Below are 14,006 nucleotides of genomic sequence, written 5' to 3'. Positions count from 1 at the left end.
GACAGGGGCCTAAATCTCTCAAAATCGTCTGTTGTATTGCTGGGTGACATGAACCCCCTTTTGCCGTGAATGAACCCCTGCTGTGCCTGGGAGACAGGGGCCTAAATCTCTCAAAATCCTCTGTTGTATTGCTGGGTGACATGAACCCCCTTTTGCCGTGAATGAACCCCTGCTGTGCCTGGGTGACATGGGCCTAAATCTCTCAAAATCCTCTGTTCTATTGCTGGGTGACATGAACCCCCTTTTGCCATGGATAATCCCCTGCTCTGCATTGCTGACAGGGAACTAAATTTTTTGAAAACATCTGTAACTGATCGGAAGATGCGCGACTACAAGCGCACGCTGATGATGGCATTCCCACCTGACAGCGGGGGCACAGTGGAAGCACAAGGCGAAGGCAGAGGAGGAGGAAGAGGTCGCCAATGCAGCTGGGGCACCGCCAGCACCTGAGAAGGCAGGGTTAGCATGGCCAAAATGTGGAAAAGCTTTGTCAGTCTTGGAGGTGCTGACCTGCCCTGCAGCCAGTGCATAGTGTGAACGTGTGTTTAGCACGGCAGAGAGCATTATCACAGGCCGCAGCCTATGTGGACAAGCTTACGTTTATTAAAATGAACCAGGCATGGATCCCACAGGACTTGTCCGTACCTTGTGCAGAATAGACATTTATACCAGCCTCAACCATCCATTCTTCTACTCAAGTGCACTTATTCTTAGTTTTATTTTGTTATATGTCCCAATATTTAAAAATAAAAAATAACACAAATCAGTGTTGGCTACCTATTCCTCCTTCACCGCCGCTTCCACATACACCGCCACGTCAACCTACACCGCCACATCCACCCATCCACCGCCTCCTCAACCTCCTACTTCTAGATCCAGATTGTTATTTTGAATTTTTCTGTATTTTATGTTATTTTAAGTCATTTCCCTATCCACCTTTGTTTGCAGAACAGTTGCCATGCTCTTAAGCACATTTTGATGCCTTTTGCAGCCCTCTAGCCCTTTCCAGGACTATTTTAGAGCCATTTTAGTGCCCAAAAGTTCGGGTCCCCATTGACTTCAATGGGGTTCGGGGTCAAGTTCGGGTCCCAAACCCGAACTTTTTTTTCAAGTTCGGCCGAACCTGCCGAGCCCGAACATCCAGGTGTCCGCTCAACTCTAGTTATAATCAGCTTTGTATAAAAAAAAAACTGTATGTGCTATGCTGGCATCCATACCCGCCACTGTTCCACTATCCGGGCAGATCACACTCTCCTCATCATCTCTGACTGTATTACCAACTTTGAGCCTCTGCAGCATTCTGTATTGATCCATTGCCGTTTGCCTTGACTTCGGAACAAGAGACTCGGATAATACAAAGTCTACCTGCCATTACATCGGCCAGTTACCTAAGAATATTGCCTGACGGTCTGACCTCTCAGTGCTTCACACCGGTATCTGTGACCCCCCGGGGTCTGCTACCAAGTACACCAGGACTATCCCAAGTGGCAGCGGCCTGGTGGCTCCACTGCTGCGAAGACCAGATCCCTGTATAGAGGTTAAAGGGTGAAAACTAGGGGACTGCATTATAACAGCAGGTGTTCCCTTAGGGATACCTAAAAGCCAAATGAGTTAGATGGCACAGCAATTCCACACCCACTGCTTATAACAGCATGTTTAACACTTTCAGGCATTGCAGCCTCTAAAAATGATTATGGTACATTGTTATATGGCATGGGATTCAGTTGATTCTGTCCAGTTCTCACTTTCCAATTGTTCAAATTTCAACCAGATTGAAGAACAGTGTGCTGGCTGAATCCCAATCAGTTGCTGACTGCAGTACAGAGCAACATGCCAGTCATAAGACAGATGTATAACCATCCTGAGGATGGTGATACAGTTGAAGACTGCAGCAGGTACCCTCATAGGATTCAGACCACTAGACCTGAAGCCTATGAGGCAGTAAAATGACACAGCGGGTCGCAAAGCGGTTACGTCATTGTGACCTCCTGCACAAGGTTCCAGGCTCACGGGATGAAATTTTTTCTGACTGCCTGCGCCAGGACACAGATGGCACAATGAAGCACCACCTGCATCAGGATGCAGACAACAACGAGGAAGGCTGTAGGAAGTTTGTGGTGGAGGTCAGGTGAGTATTTGATTTATACATTTTTTGTCGTAGAGGGAGGGACATTTTAACCATTAGGATCAATGTTGATTGGGGATTGTAGGTACTTGGCCACTTTAGGGGCATTATACCCCTTAGGACTACTGTGAGGACATTATAAGTACTGGTGGCACTGTGGGGGCATTTATAACTATTAGGAGCACTATGAGGGAGAATTATAAGCACTGAGCTACTAAAAGGGACATTATAAGTACTACGGGCTCTATGGGGGGTTATAAGTACTGGGCCACTACAAGGAACATTATAAGTACTGGGGGCATTATAAGTACTGGGGGCACAATGGTGGTATTCTAACCATTAGGAGCACTATGGGGGATTATAAGGACTGAGCAACTATAGGGGACATCATAAGTACTGGGGTCATTATGGGGGTATTATAACTTTTAGGGACACTATAGAGGTACAAAAACTACTAGAGGCACTATGGGGGGGCATAATAAATATTGGGACCACCAAAGAAGGTGATTATAACTATTGTGGGGATAAGGGGGCATTATAACTACTGGGTCACTATAGGGAAGCATGATAACATTGGGGTCACTATAGGAGGAATTATAACTACCGGGGGCACTACAGTATAGGGCATAATAAATACCGTGGGCACTTTGGGGAAAATAATTTCTACTATGGGGGCATTATTACTACAGTAGTAGGTACTATAAGCACAATATGGAGGCACTACTACTAATAGAGGCAATCTAGGGGAGCATTATCACTATAAGGGGCGCTGTAGGGGGCACTGTTAATAATGAGGGCATTCTGAGAGAGAATTATAACTATTACTATGCTATTACTATGAGGGGTACTATCTGTATAGGACTATTACTTCATGGGGCAGCACAGTGTGCAGAATATTGGGGATAGAAGGAGGATAGGGGCACTAGGAGCGGGAAGGTGATGGAAAAGTCAAGAAACTAAGATGTCTGTAAGTCACAATCGGCAGAGACGAGACGTGCCTGAGAGAAGTCATCATGACAGCCTGGTCTAAATGGAGAACATGCGGAAGAAAAATGTGTATAATCAGAGGAGACATCACTGGGGGCACAAAGGGGACATAACTATTGTGTCAGGGTCATATAACAGATATATCAGCATTACAGAAATGCCAGTAATCATGCACAGTTTTTTTTTTGCTAAGACCAGTAGTTTCACACAGCCAGTAAGTAATCATTGTCATCAGTTCAATATAAAAAAAATCCACTGCGCTCACCATTAACAATAGTGGAAAACTTAATTTTGTCATGTTCTATTACAGGTAATACGCGGGAGGCAGACACATAGAGATCAATCAGTAACTGTTTTGTATCCTCTGGCGGTTTCTGCAGGCCAAGCTCCATGTGTTTATCTCCCTTGTATTACCTGCAGTGAAGCACTAAAAATAAGGATTTCTGTTGTTATTAATGGTGAGTGTTGTATACTTCTCTTACTTTTAATGGTTATTTATGTGTGTATAGTATATATATGATGAAAGTGTATTTATGTGTATTTATGTGTTGTGTCTTTGTAAATATGTATGATGACCCCATACATCTGCCGTACCCCACTAAGTAGGGAACCTGTTTGAATCATTTTCCTGCTGTTATATCACATTATTATAGTCTTCTGTTATCAGTACTTATACATAGATAATAAAAATAAAAAAAACATTAATTACAATGATGGATTGTCTACTATACCAAGGTTAATCGAATATCATTAAAACCAACAACACTTCCCTTCACCTTGTCAACAAGCCTACTTCACTTCTCTCATCTCCTTACATTCAAATAAAGTGCACACTGCCACCACTGACCTCTGTGCTTAAAATGTGGCCAGTTGCTTCAAAGATAGGATTGATAACATCCGGCAGGAAATAATCTCCCAGACACCAACCAGGTTTGGTCCCCTCCCTCCAACACTTATATTCTCTCTCCTCATATGACCCTACAACAGAAAAAGTCTCCAGGCTTCTCTCTTCTTCTCAACCCACGACCTGCAGTAGTGATCCTTTTCCTTCACACCTCATCCAGTCCCTCTCCCTGGCTGTCATTAGTCATCTAACTACAATATTTAACACCTCTCTCTCTTCTGGCACCTTTTCCTCCTGTTTTAAAATTTTTGTCATAACCCTGTTGCTAAAAAAAACTAAAACATTACTTGAACCCACCTGTGCTGCTGACTACCGACCTGTCTCTAACCTCCTCATCATCTCTAAACTTCTAGTCTACTCTCACCTTGTAAGTTACTTATCTGCTAACTCTATTGCCAACCCCTTACAATCTGGCTTTCACACTCTACACTGTACAGAAACTGCCATTACCAAAGTGTCCAACTATCTCCTTACAGTTTAAAGGAAGGGTAACTATTCTCTGCTGATTCTTCTGGATCTCTATAATTCATTTGACACTGCAGACCACCAGCTCCTCCTCAGTATGCTCTACTATATTGGCCTTAGGACACTGCTCTCACTTGGTTCTCTTCCTATCTTTCTGGCTGCTAGTTTAATGTATCATTTGCTGTCTCTACTTCCTCTCCTTTTCCTCTTGCTGTAGGTGTTCCTCGTGGTTCAGTCCTAGGTACTCTCCTCTTTTCCCTCTATATGCCTCATCCCTGGAAATCACCCCTGCACTACTCAGGAACACCAGTGACTGCCTGTCCGCTGCCTCTAACATCATGTCCCCTTCTACTAACCTACCTAAACCTGATATTTTAATTTTGGTCTGTGATACTATCTTTAAGCATGACTGCTTTCTTGGAATTATGTTTGACTCAGATCTTTCATTTGCTTCCCATATTCAACCATTGGCATGCTCATGTTGTCTGCACCTCAAGAACAGACAAAATTCTTATTCTAATTTTTGCTTGACTACTGTAACTCATTGCTAATCAACCCCCCCCCCCCCCCACACACACACACACACACACGCACGCACACATAATAAACTCTCCCCCCTTCAAACTCTCCTAAATGCAGCACAGGCTCATCTATCTGTCCACCTGCTACACCGATGCCTCTAGTCTGTCTCAGTCACTTTACTGCATGCCCATCAACCACAGAATATAGTTCAAACTTCTCACCATCACCCACAAGTCTCTCTACCATGCTGTACCTCCCTACATTCCCTCCCTCATTTCTGTCTACCACCTAACTCGCACTCTTCAATCTAATTATCTAAGATTAACCTCCCCATAATTCGATCCTCTCACTCCCATCTTCAAGACTTTTCTCGAGCTGTTACATTTCTCTCTGGAATGCACTACCCCAGACAATCAGGTTAACGTCCTTAGCTTTAAATGTGCCTTAAAAACACTTTTTAGTCAGTCTTATCATGTTGCCTAAACTGACTGCTCTACATTCAGCCCCCCTCCCCTCATTTTTCAGAACCAAACACCAACTTCTGACAGTAACCCCAACACCCAATGCACTGGCTCATGCAGCTCCATCTGCACTTTTTATTTAGTAAAAAAAAAAAGAAGACTGGACCAGTGTAGAAAATAATCAGTTTTACTTTTTGTGTCACCCATTTTTTATCATAGATTGTAATCCTGTGATGTCTATTTTGATTTGTACATGTACCTCCCGAATTGTAAAGTGCTGTGGAATATGGTGTCGTTATATACAGTAAATAAAGTTTGTTATTCATCTAGATAACAAATAGACTGATGCTATTACCAATAAATATATCCAACTAAATGTGAGTGCTCTGATCCTAGTGCTACCTGTCTGCACTGCTAATAAATAGGGTTGAGTGAACCCGAACTTTAGGATTTTTGGACCCCGGACCCGAACCTCAACTTTTCAGTAAAAGTTTGGGTTCGAGTTCGGTGTTCGTAGATTTATTGGCACTTTTTCAAAGGCTGCAGAGCAGCCAATCAACAAGCGTTTTACTCTTGTGCCCTTAGAAGCCATCACAGCCATGCCTACTAATGGTATGGCTGTGATTGGCCAGTGCAGCATGTGACCCAGCCTCTATATAAGCTGGAGTCACGTAGCACTGCACGTCACTCTGCTCTGATTAGTGTAGGGATAGGATGCTGCTGCTGTGAGGGAAAGATTAGGAAAGAATCTTTAAAGGGACACTGACAGGCCCAATAAGCATATTTAGGTATATATATGACAGTACAGGTCTTCTAAAGTGTATTAAAGCATATAAGTATACCCCCTGTCCACCTTATAAATACAGTAAACTCATGTTTTATAACCTGGTTGAATCGTCTTCATTCTGCCCAAGGGGCGGCGTTTCATCTCCACTTCTGCCCAGCCAGCCGCCCCCAACTGCCGTTTTGAAGCGCCGCCCAGCTCATCAATATTCACTTCGCTGGGCGGCTACTACTGTCCGCGACTTCACAAGATCCGGCGCATGCCCAATACAATCCTATGGGCATCGGCCTCCGTCTCATCTTCAGCACTAGTATTAACTCCTTCTGAGGTGTAAGAGTGCAGCGCTCTGAAGCGCTGCTCTGAACAGTGCCCGGCGCATGCGAATAATGCAGAGGCTGTAGCGGCCTCTAAGATGCAGACTGAACGCAGGCGCAATGTGATCCCGGCCAGTGAAGGTCCCGGGCGCATGCGCTGAAGATGAGACGGAGGCCGATACCCATAGGATTGTATTGGGCATGCGCCGGATCTTGTGAAGTCGGGGACAGTAGTAGCCGCCCAGCGAAGTGAATATTGATGAGCTGGGCGGCGCTTCAAAACGGCAGTTGTGGGAGGCTGGCTCGGCAGAAGTGGAGATGAAACGCCGCTCCTTGGGCAGAATGAAGACGATTCAACCAGGTTATAAAACTTCAGTTTACTGTATTTATAAGGTGGACAGGGGGTATAATTATATGTTTTTAATACACTTTAGAAGACCTGTACTGTCATATACACTGCTCAAAAAAATAAAGGGAACACAAAAATAACACATCCTAGATCTGAATTAATTAAATATTCTTCTGAAACACTTTGTTCTTTACATAGTTGAATGTGCTGACAACAAAATCACACAAAAATTTAAAAATGGAAATCAAATTTTTCAACCCATGGAGGTCTGGATTTGGAGTCACACTCAAAATTAAAGTGGAAAAACACACTACAGGCTGATCCAACTTTGATGTAATGTCCTTAAAACAAGTCAAAATGAGGCTCAGTAGTGTGTGTGGCCTCCACGTGCCTGTATGACCTCCCTACAATGCCTGTGCATGCTCCTGATGAGGTGGCGGACGGTCTCCTGAGGGATCTCCTCCCAGACCTGGACTAAAGCATCTGCCAACTCCTGGACAGTCTGTGGTGCAACGTGACGTTGGTGGATAGAGCGAGACATGATGTCCCAGATGTGCTCAATTGGATTCAGGTCTGGGGAATGGGCGGGCCAGTCGATAGCATCAATGCCTTCGTCTTGCAGGAACTGCTGACACACTCCAGCCACATGAGGTCTAGCATTGTCTTGCATTAGGAGGAACCCAGGGCCAACCGCACCAGCATATGGTCTCACAAGGGGTCTGAGGATCTCATCTCGGTACCTAATGGCAGTCAGGCTACCTCTAGCGAGCACATGGAGGGCTGTGCGGCCCTCCAAAGAAATGCCACCCCACACCATTACTGACCCAATGCCAAACCGGTCATGCTGGAGGATGTTGCAGGCAGCAGAATGTTCTCCACGGCGTCTCAAGACTCTGTCACGTCTGTCACATGTGCTCAGTGTGAACCTGCTTTTATCTGTGAAGAGCACAGGGCTCCAGTGGTGAATTTGCCAATCTTGGTGTTCTCTGGCAAATGCCAAACGTCCTGCACGGTGTTGGGCTGTAAGCACAACCCCCACCTGTGGACGTCGGGCCCTCATATCACCCTCATGGAGTCTGTTTCTGACCGTTTGAGCAGACACATGCACATTTGTGGCCTGCTGGAGGTCATTTTGCAGGGCTCTGGCAGTGCCCCTCCTGTTCTTCCTTGCACAAAGGCGGCGGTAGCGGTCCTGCTGCTGGGTTGTTGCCCTCCTACGGCCTCCTCCACGTCTCCTGATGTACTGGCCTGTCTCCTGGTAGCGCCTCAATGCTCTGGACACTACGCTGACAGACACAGCAAACCTTCTTGCCACAGGTCGCATTGATGTGCCATCCTGGATAAGCTGCACTACCTGAGCCACTTGTGTGGGTTGTAGACTCTGTCTCATGCTACCACTAGAGTGAAAGCACCGCCAGCATTCAAAAGTGACCAAAACATCAGCCAGGAAGCATAGGAACTGAGAAGTGGTCTGTGGTCACCACCTGCAGAACCACTCCTTTATTGGGGGTGTCTTGCTAATTGCCTATAATTTCCACCTGTTGTCTATCCCATTTGCACAACAGCATGTGAAATTGATTGTCACTCAGTGTTGCTTCCTAAGTGGACAGTTTGATTTCACAGAAGTGTGATTGACTTGGAGTTACATTGTGTTGTTTAAGTGTTCCCTTTATTTTTTTGAGCAGTGTATATACCTAAATATGCTTATTGGTAGAGATGAGCGAACTTCTGTTTTAAGTTCGGCGTCTAAAGTTCGGCTTCCGGTTAGCGGAGGATCCCGATATGGATTCCGAATTCCGTTGTGGTCCGTGGTAGCGGAATCAATAATGGCCATTATTGATTCCGCTACCACGGACCACAACGGAATTCGGAATCCATATCGGGATCCTCCGCTAACCGGAAGCCGAACTTTAGACGCCGAACTTAAAACAGAAGTTCGCTCATCTCTACTTATTGGGCCTGTCAGTGTCCCTTTAATCTGAAGTGCTTGTTAACTCAGTGATCTACATCGATTTAGTTTTGTGGGTGCAGTGCACAATCTTTTTGCCCTGCCCTGAGCCCAGTGACACAGAAAAAGAACTTTTATACGTCTGTTAGTTAGGTGGGTGGCGGCGGCCATTTTATACATGCTCAGTGCACCAGCACAGCATATGTGCATTTGTGACATTCAAATCCAAGATTGAAATACTGCAATAATTTTCTAGGTTTAAAAAAGAAGTTTAGAAGCAATTCTTAAAATTTTTAAGAAAATTTCCAAAACCCACTTTTTACGGACCAGTTCAGGTCTAAAGTCACTTTATGGGGATTACAAAGTGGAAACCCCCCATAAATGACCCCATTGTAGAAACTACACCCCTCAAGTTACTCAAAACTGATTTTACAAACTTTGTTAACCCTTTAGGTGTTCCACAAGAATTAAAGGAAAATGGAGATGAAATTTCAAAATTTCACTTTTTTGGCAGATTTTCCATTTTATTAAATTTTTTTCTTTAACACATTGAGGGTTAACAGCCAAACAGAACTCAATATTTATTACCCTGATTCTGAGGTTTACAGAAACACCCCACATGTGGTCGTAAACTGATGTAAGGGCGCACGGCAGGGCGCAGAAGGAAAGGAACCCCGTATGGTTTTTGGAAGGCAGATTTTGCTGGACTGGTTTTAGATGCCATGTCCCATTTAAAGCCCCCCTGATGCACCCATACAGTAGAAACTCCCAAAAAGTGACCCTATTTTGGAAACTAGGGGATAAGTTGCCAGTTTTATTGGTACTATTTTGGGGTACATATGATTTTTAATTGCTCTATATTACGTTTTTTGTGAGGCAAGGTAACTGAAAAATGGCTGTTTTGGCACCGTTTTTTTTTTTTTACAAGATTCATCTGACAGGGTAGATCGTGTGCTATTTTTATACAGCAGGTTGTTACGGACGCAATGATATCAAATATGTCTACTTTCTTTGCTTGTTTGTTTCAATTTTACATAATAAAGCATTTTTGAAAAATAAATTATGTTTTTGTGTGTCCATTTTCTGAACGCCATATGTTTTTTATTTTTCTGCCGATCGTCTTGTGCAGGGGCTCGTTTTTTGCAGAAAGAGTTGAGGTTTTTATTGGTACCATTTTTGGGTACATAGGATTTTTTGATCATTCATTATTACACTTTATGGGGCAAGGTGACCAAAAAATTGGCTGTTTTGGAACAGTTTTTATTTATTTATTTTTACAGCATTTATCTGAGGGGTTAGGTCATGTGACAGTTTTATAGAGCAGATCGTTACGGACGTGGCAATACCTAATATGTATACTTTTTCTTATTTATTTAAGTTTTACACAATAATAGCATTTCTGAAAGCAAAAAAATGATGTTTTAGTGTCTCCATAGTCTGAGAGCAATAGCTTTTTTATTTTTTGGGCGATTGTCTTAAATAGGGTATAATTTTTTGCGGGATGAGGTGACGGTTTGATTGGTACTATTTTGAGGGGTCATAAGCCTTTTTAATCGCTTGCTGTTGCACTTTTTGTTATGTAAGGTGACAAAAATGGCTTTTTTGGCCCTTTTTTTTCTTTTACGGTGTTCACCTGAGTGGTTAGGTCATGTGATATTTTTATCAAGCAGGTTATTACGGATGCGGCAATACCTAATATGTACACTTTTTTTTATTTATTTCACTTTAACACAATAATAGCATATTTGAAATAAAAAAATGTTTTAGTGTCTCAATGTTCTAAGAACTATAGTTAAATTTTTTGATCGATTTTCTTATGTAGGGTCTCATTTTTTGCAGGATGAGGTGACGGTTTCATTGGTACCATTTTGTTTGATATACACCTTTTTGATCGCTTGGTGTTGCACTTTTTGTGATGTAAGGTGACAAAAATGGCTTTATTTACACAGTTTTTTTTATTTTTTATGGTGTTTATCGGACGGGGTCTATCATGTGATATATTTATAGAGACGGTCGTTACGGACGCGGTGATACCTAATATGTGTATTTTTATTTTATTTTTTTCATTTTTTATAGGAAAAGGCAATTTATTTTTTTCATTTTACATTTTTATTTATTTTTTTTTTTTTACTTTTATTATCTTCAATTTTTTTTTTATCAAGTCCCTCTTGGATCTTGAAGATCCAGTGGGGCTGATGGCTGTACTATACTTTGCAATGCTCTTGCATTGCAAAGTATAATACTATCAGATGCCCTGTAGGTGGCAACACTGGACGCTTTTACAAAGCGTCCGGTTGCCATGGCAACCATCGGGCGCTGCCATCGCACCGCGGTAGCCCCGATGGTGGAGAGAGGGAGCCCCCTCCCTCTATTAACCCCATGGATGCTGCGGCATCTATGGGGTTACAGCAGAGTGTCAGCATAGAGCTGACACTCTCTGCTGATGGCGGCGGCTCAGGAATGGAGCCGCCGCCATCACACACAGAAGGGGGACCAATCGGGGGCAGGGGGCAGCGCTGGAAAGGAGGGGGGTACGGCCAACATTGAGGGAGGCTGAGGCAGCACAAATGGGGGCAGGAGGAATGTATGGGGCGGGGAGGGGGCGGACTGCATCAGGGTAGGCGCTGCATGAATATGGAGATGAACTTCAGGGGCAGGCGGACACAAGGGGGTGCTTGGAGGGGCACAGATCGGGGGCACGAGGAACACTACCTGATTTCAGGCTCTGATCTGCAAAGCGCAGATCAGAGCCTGAAACCGGCATTTTTTCACTGCCGCGATCCGATTGGTTAGTCTGCATAGACTAACCAATCGGATCGATTGCCGGCAAGGGGCCACTCTGATTGACGTTTATACACGTGGTAGCTGCACGGGGCATGTGCAAATATCACGTATATAAGCGGATTGCAGTCGGGAAGGGGTTAATTGACGCGCGCCACCTCCTTTACTTGTAAGCTTCGGCTTCAATAATTTGTCCGACTTTTCCGCTCAATCAACAATAAATTTTATCCATTGACCTCCCTTGGATGTGGTATCTCTTTCTCACGCTCCCTCTCCGGCGTGGAACCCTGATTCGCCGATAACCGTGATCAACATGGTAGGCGCAGAAAAGAACATCGAAAGTTGATAGAGAAGATATCCAATTGGATCGTAAACATCATGGGGACGTGCGACATGGTGGGGCAGTATGTGTGCACACGCCTACACGTATTGACTGATGGGTCTGCCTCCTTCAACTTCTGGGTCTCCAAATTGGGCACATGGCCTGAGCTTGCCCTTTACACCTTGGAGGTGCTGGCCTGCCCTGCAGCCAGTGTATTGGGGACGTGCGATCAGGCAGAAGTTATCTAGAGTCAACAAAGCGGCAGCAGGGCCTCTCCTGTCTAACGTTTCAAAATCCAAAATACCCCAGTGACATTCGCTATAATTTTTTAATAATAATTCCAATAACAGGGCATCTTAAGAGTCCTGTATTGTCATTTATCGTCACTACCTCCCCGAGTCGGGAGTGAGTAATTGCAGCGCGCCCCCTCCTTAACTTAGAAGCTTCTGCTTCTATACTTTGTCCCACATTTCCGCTCGATCACATTGAATTTCCTCCATTGACCTACCTTGGATGTAGTATCCCTTTCTCACGCTCCCTCTCCGGCATTGAACCCTGATTCGCCGCTAACCGTGATCAACATGGTAGGCGCAGAAAAGAACGTTGAAAGTTGATAAAGCAGATATCCAATTGGATCGTGAACATCACGGGGATGTGCGACATGGTGGGGCAGTATGTGTGCACATGCTTACACGTACTGACTGATGGGTCTGCCCCCTTCAACTTCTGGGTCTCCAAATTGGGCACATGGCCTGAGCTTGCCCTTTACGCCTTGGAGGTGCTGGCCTGCCCTGCAGCCAGTGTATTGTCTGAACGTGTGTTTAGCACGACTGGAGGGGGTTATCACAGGTTATATTTCCCAATGTTTTGGGGTGTACCCTAATTTAAACAAAAAAAATTAAAAATTAAAACCAAAAAACAGTGTAGGCTACCTCCTCCTCCTCCACCGCCGCTTACACCTACACCGCCACATCCACTGCCTCCTCAACCTCCTACTCCACATGGACATCGTCCTCCTAGATCAAGATTTTTATTTTTTATTTTTAAGTATTTTATGTTATTTAAAGTCATTTCCCTATCCACATTTGTTTGCAGAGCACTTGCCATGCTCTTAACCACATTTTACTGCCATTTGCAGCCCTTTAGCCCTTTCCATTACATTTTTAGAGCCATTTTAGTGCTCAAAAGTTTGGGTCCCCATTGACTTCAATGGGGTTCGGAGTCAAGTTCGGCTCCCGAACTCAAACTTTTTTGTGAAGTTCGGCTGAACCCGTCGAACTCGAACATCCAGGTGTCCACTCAACTCTACTAATAAATGTTCCACCACAATAATGATATAAGTATAGATTGCACTCCCAACTACGTATATATATTAACCACTACACTGTGGTAAACCACCAACCACCAATAGCTCAGAAGGGGTTCACTAACAGTCTCCCCAGAATGGCTCAAACAAAGGGTTACAGACTAAGGGTGGGTTCACACTAGCGTTAGGGATTCCTTTATAACATGGTTATAACGGAAAATAACGGAATGCCCAGACAGAATGTAAAACGGAAGCCTTTAAAAGGCAGTCCGTTTGCTTTTAGTCCTAATAGAAGTCTATGGGAAAGCATAACAGATCCGTCTGGGTCCCATTATGCAAGACGGAAAACAAAGTCCTGTCGACAAGACTTTGTTTTCCGTCTTGCGTAACGGGACCCAGACAGATCCGTTTTGATTCCTATAGACTTCTATTAGGACGGTAAGCAAACGGAGTGCCTTTTCAAGGCTTTCGTTTTGCATTCTGTCATAATACAAGTCTAAGGGCAGAAGAACGGATCCATCCTTCCGTCTTATGGATTCCGTTATTTTCCGTTATAACCATGTTATAACGGAAAGCCATTGCGGAATCCCTAACACTAGTGTGAACCCACCCTAAACGACACCCTCTGCCTTTCAGGAAACCATAGATGCCATGGCAATGCCCACTGGATACTAATATTAGGCTGTTACCTTGTAATCTATTAGAGTTGTAATGCTCACAACTGGTGGCTGATGTATG

At 44.2% G+C, this 14,006-nt stretch overlaps 1 non-coding gene across 1 annotated transcript; it reads right to left on the bottom strand.

Annotated features, from left to right (window-relative positions):
- Positions 1-11,255: 11,255 nt before the first annotated feature.
- Positions 11,256-11,341, bottom strand: LOC121000213. The gene has a single exon (XR_005778837.1). It is a non-coding gene; the product is annotated as a small nucleolar RNA SNORD71 (small nucleolar RNA).
- Positions 11,342-14,006: the final 2,665 nt, after the last annotated feature.

The sequence above is a fragment of the Bufo bufo genome, chromosome 4, assembly GCF_905171765.1.
Source record: "Bufo bufo chromosome 4, aBufBuf1.1, whole genome shotgun sequence".
Classification (NCBI taxonomy): Eukaryota; Metazoa; Chordata; class Amphibia; order Anura; family Bufonidae; genus Bufo; species Bufo bufo.
This window is presented reverse-complemented; position numbering and strand designations above follow the sequence as displayed.